We start from the raw sequence: 5,000 nt of genomic DNA, 5'->3' as shown, positions 1-5,000 counted from the left end.
TGGGGTTAGAGCTTGGGTTGCGAGGGAGCAAAGCTTGTGGGATATGAGACAGGAGAGCTAAAACTATGGAATAAAGACCAACACCTACACAAGTAAGCAACGAAGGAGCGAAGGCAAGTCCGTCGACTTTGGCATCGCTATGGGGCCTCGCTTAGCTCGAGGGGAGCAAGTATTGGCCGAGGCAAAGTGGTGCCTGAATGCCGTGGAGCAAAGTGGGGAGGAGCTCAAAGGCCATGTGGAAAAGTGGGGAGGAGCTTGATGGCTAGATGTGGGAGCTCAAGGGATCCCTACAAGGTGGTCTCAACACCATAGTAAGTAACCATGAGGAGATGGTTGCCACCTTCAAGGCTCAAGTATGCAAAGGAGTTGGATAAGGTGGAAGCTTGTATTGGAGACGAAGTATGGGAAGAGTAGGAGGACAGCGGCGAGGGAAGCCACTACCTCTCATGACATGTGTAAAGGAGAGGCGCTAAGGCACAAGCGTGATAAGAGGAATCGGTGCAACCCTAGAGATAAGTGATTCTTATGTGATGAGCTACATTGGTTTAGGGATTGCCCCAAGAGGAAAGCTCTTAGTGCCCTATTGGAGGAAGAGGGCCAAGAGGAAGAGCCACCTTGCATGGGGTCCCCAATGCAGCGTGGTGCCACCAGGGCCGAGGTACGGGTCAAGGCCCTTAACTCTCAAAAGCGGTTAATGTGTACAAAAGTGTGCATCAATGGGAAGCCCACACAAGCGAAGGGAGATACAGGAGCCACACACAACCTTGCCTTGACAGAGGAGGCAAAGGAACTCGGGCCAAGGGCGTTCTAAGGCTATCAACTCCAAAGAATGCCCCATACGTAATATTGCTCGAGGGGTCGAGACGAACCTTGGGACTAAAGGAGTTCTCTAACACCATCTAGGGCCTAGGTACTTACTTGCCCTTGGACGGGAGGGCAAGACAAGGAGAATTTGGAAGCAAACCATCCATGCCTAGAAAGAGGAAGATGCAAATGAGAGAATGGAGACAACTGGATGACGTTGTAGGAGGCTCAAGTTATGTGACTACAACAAGAACCCCAATAGGCGTTACCCCTCGCAAGAGGGAGGCTAATTTGGATGCTGATCCAATCATCCAGAGACACAAACTATCTCCTTACGTGGAGTATTTAGTCAAGTGGAAGGGGCGACCAGAGAGTGAGACGAGATGGGAGACAATTGGCATGCTGAGACGACTCATGAATAAAAGTACCACAAGGAGGTCACGACGAGGGCGTCGTAAATTTAGGTGGGGGAGAGTGTCACGACCTGCCCAACATAGGCCCACGGGCCTAGCTCACCAAGCCCATGGACTTAGGCCGTTGGGCTAAGTAAGGTCCAAGTTCTAGAGTTTTCTACAAAGGTGTAGTAACAATAGATATTTTATTGTAGATATTTATGGAAGATATTCACAGGAGATATTCTGGGAGAGATTTCTACAGCTCCGCTAAGGAGGTGGGAAGCTTCTAGTTTCCTCCCCAACCGTTGGATGGAGGACATTTGTAAATATCTTAGCCATCCATTGTAACTTGGGGTAGGTGTTGCCTCATTTGGCAAAGGCACTCACCAAGGAACAACCAAGAGTGTTCAACCAAGCAAGTGAGTACTCAAGCCTTGTACTCAAGAGTTCTCTAGTGCTATACAGGTTCATTCTTCTCAAACTCACTCTTGTGTTCACTTCTTCTCTTCCCTAGTCCCTTAAGGAGGGTGGTTAGGCTGACTTAGCGCTAGCGAAAGTGCTAAGTGCCGGTGCGGTTGCTTAGAAAGGTCTAAAGCATCGACAACATGCTCTTGAATGGCCCAAGTGTGTGCCTACGCGTGCCCCCAAGTGTTGACTACGTGTGCCCACGTGTACACAGTGAATGGCCGCACAACACCCCAAGTGTTGACTACATGTGGACAATGAATGGCACAAGTGTTTTGTTGCCTAAGTGTGCCCATACATGCCCACAACTATTGCCTAAGTGTGCACCCAAGTGTGCCTGTGCATGCTCTTGAATGCCCCAAGTGTCGCCTTAAATGTGCCTATACGTGGCCGCAAGTGTTGAATAAATGTGTCTACGCGTGCACCCAAGTGTAGCCCAAGTGTCGCCTAATTGTGCTCTTGAATGCCACAAGTGTGCACATATACGTGCCCATGACAATGCCTACGCGTGCCCCCCTAAGGGTGCCTAAGTGCATACGAAGGCAGTGCATAAGGCGGCAGTACCGCACGTAGGGCGGCACAATGTGCGTGCATGGTGGCAAGCATGGCTGCACTACCACGCGCAAGGCAACTGGCATGGACGCACAAGGTGTAGGCATCGCTGCGGGCAAGGTTGCACTAGCACGCGCAAGGCTTTTGGTGTCGAGGCAGGCTACCGCGCACATGGATGCAGGTGTGGCTACAATACCGCACACATGGTTGCACATAACCTTGGGCAGGTTGCAGGTAAGGCTCCACTATCGCGAGCAGGGGTGCAGGCCACCGCGCGCACATGGCTATGGGCAAGGGTGCACACCATGCGTAAGGTGGCAGGCAACAATGCACATTGTTGCGGGAAAGGGTGCTCAACCGCATGCAAGGTGGTAGGCACGGCCGCATATGGCTACGGGCACTGATGCAGGTAGCGCGCGATGGGCTGCTGCCCGTGCCTCACTTCCTCGCACATGGCTGTGACCAAGGCTGCACAAACCTTGCACACAATTTCACGGGTGGCCGCACATGCCGCATGAAAGTTTGTAGGCATGGAGCGCACATGACAATCAGATGGCTGCACAGCCGCGCATAAGGCTACGTTCCACGCCGCATATGCCGTGCGTTTGGCTGCACCAACATGCGCAAGGTTGCTGGCATGGCCGCACATGCCGCGCCCCTGGCTGCCCTACCACTAGCAAGTTTGCGTGCATTGCTTCACACCGCCCCCCAGGTCGCATGCATGGCTGCATCTTCCATGCCCATCGTTGCCTCGACGCGCGCTAGGTTTCGAGATTTGCCGGAAGTGCCACGCACGAGGTTGTAGGCATGGTTGCACCGCCGTGCGCAAGGTTGCGTTGCGTGGTCGAACATGCATCGCCCATGGCTGTACTACCATGTGCAATTTCGCTGGCATGGCCCCCCATGTGTCGATCATGATGGTTGGCATGGCTGCACATGCCACGGGCATTTTAGCACATGGCGCGCGCAAGGTTGCAGGCATTGCTGCACCTTCGTGCCCACGTCTGCAGTCCACCGTGCACATAGCCGCATGCACGTGGCTCACACATGGGTGCTATCGTGGTCCCCATGGCCCATGCAACAGAGGCTCCTTTGCGGCCTTCGGCTGCACACGAGGCACCGACTGCTGCACACGCCAGCGCCATACCCGCACAACATAGTTTGGGTCTTTAAATCATGTTGTGCAAAACATCCCTTTGGGTTAGAAAAGCCTTGCAATTGGCTATTTGGCACCCAAAGTACAATCATTTTCACTTAAACCCCGCATTTCCATTTTTTTGGGTATTTTTCGTAATGTTTCAATCATAAAATATTAAAAAACATCAAAATATGTTGGAATGGTCCAATATTTTTTCAAAACATTCTATCAACCTTTGGAAGACATCCGAAATTTAGTTTTCAAAAACATACATTAAAATGGATTTTTCATAGTTTTTTGAATTTAATATGTTTTTTAATATTAAAAAATTAATAAAAAATAAATATTTATCTGAAAACTATGATTTTTATATGAAAATAATCTTTGGATTTTTCCTTAATTTCATACCAAGTTTCATTTGATTTGGATAGTTGAAGCTCAAAAAATAGACCGGTATATTTTTTTGGGGGGGTCCTGTCTCCTTCTGGAAAGGGGCAAAGAGCATAAGAGCTACCTTGAGGGAGGGGGGTGCCACTCCCCGGGTGGTTTTTGAGGGGCCGCACAGAGGGGCAGCAGACGATGAGCGGGCATGGTAGGCAAACCCAAAAGACCCATGGCATAGTAAAAAAAGTGAAATGGCACGTGGGTTTCGATGAGTTGGCCCTTGGTGTGCACCGAGGGCTGCCACTGCGTGCGGCTGGACGTGCGTGGCTGGCTGCTTGCCTTCCATGCCATGTGCCCGCAGCTGCTGTAACATGTGCCAGTCGCGGCACAGCATGCCTAACGAAGGTGGACGTGCCCGCGAATGGTCAGCCGTTCTGTCATGCAACGCCGCTCCCTTCTGCCAACAGCGTTACCTGCCTTCATGGGCTGCTGGGTGCACATGGTAGGCTACCATGCGCTGCCACGCCCCCACTTCTGATGCCACATGTGCCCGTCGACGCACAGCGTTTCCAAGGAATTTGTGGTTTGTGAAAACATGTACATGGCGCTTTCGTCCTGACAATCATCCCCTCTGCTGCAGACAGTTGCTTGCCATTGTGTGTTGCGGGGCGCACATGGCTGCTTGCCTAGCGCTACAGTGCCTCTACAACTTCCGCCACATGTGTTAGTCACCGTACAGCATGCCCAAGAGTGGCATCGCCTGTGCAAAACACCTTCACAGTATGTCAGTTTTGCAGATTTTGCCCTTGGTGTGCGTTGCACCTGCCACGGCATGCTGCTTTGCCCTCGTGGTTGCCTAATATATACTGTTATGCCTAGACAGTTGTTGCATCCTGCGCTCATAGCTGCAAAGAAAGCCCAACAAAGGCTTGGCATGTATGTGAAAACAAGTACATGGCTCGTCTGTCCAGATGGTCAGCCCATCTGCCACACACCACTGCCTACAATCATGTGCTGGTGGGTCCCCATGGCTCCCTACCTACCGCTGCCATGCCCCCACAGTTGCTGACACATGTGTCTATAGCTGCATAGCAGTTTCCAGAGACATGGCTTTTGAAAACAAGGAAATGGCCAATGCGTCCCAATGTTCAGCCCTTCTTCCGCACAGCGCTGCCTACCACCCTGGGCTGTTGGGGGCGCAAGGGTTCATGCCTTGTGCTGTCATGCCCCATAGCTACTGCCAGATGCGCCCGCAGCCGCAT

This window comes from Macadamia integrifolia, unplaced genomic scaffold (genome assembly GCF_013358625.1).
Source record: "Macadamia integrifolia cultivar HAES 741 unplaced genomic scaffold, SCU_Mint_v3 scaffold1940, whole genome shotgun sequence".
In the NCBI taxonomy this organism is placed as follows: Eukaryota; Viridiplantae; Streptophyta; class Magnoliopsida; order Proteales; family Proteaceae; genus Macadamia; species Macadamia integrifolia.
This window is presented reverse-complemented; position numbering follows the sequence as displayed.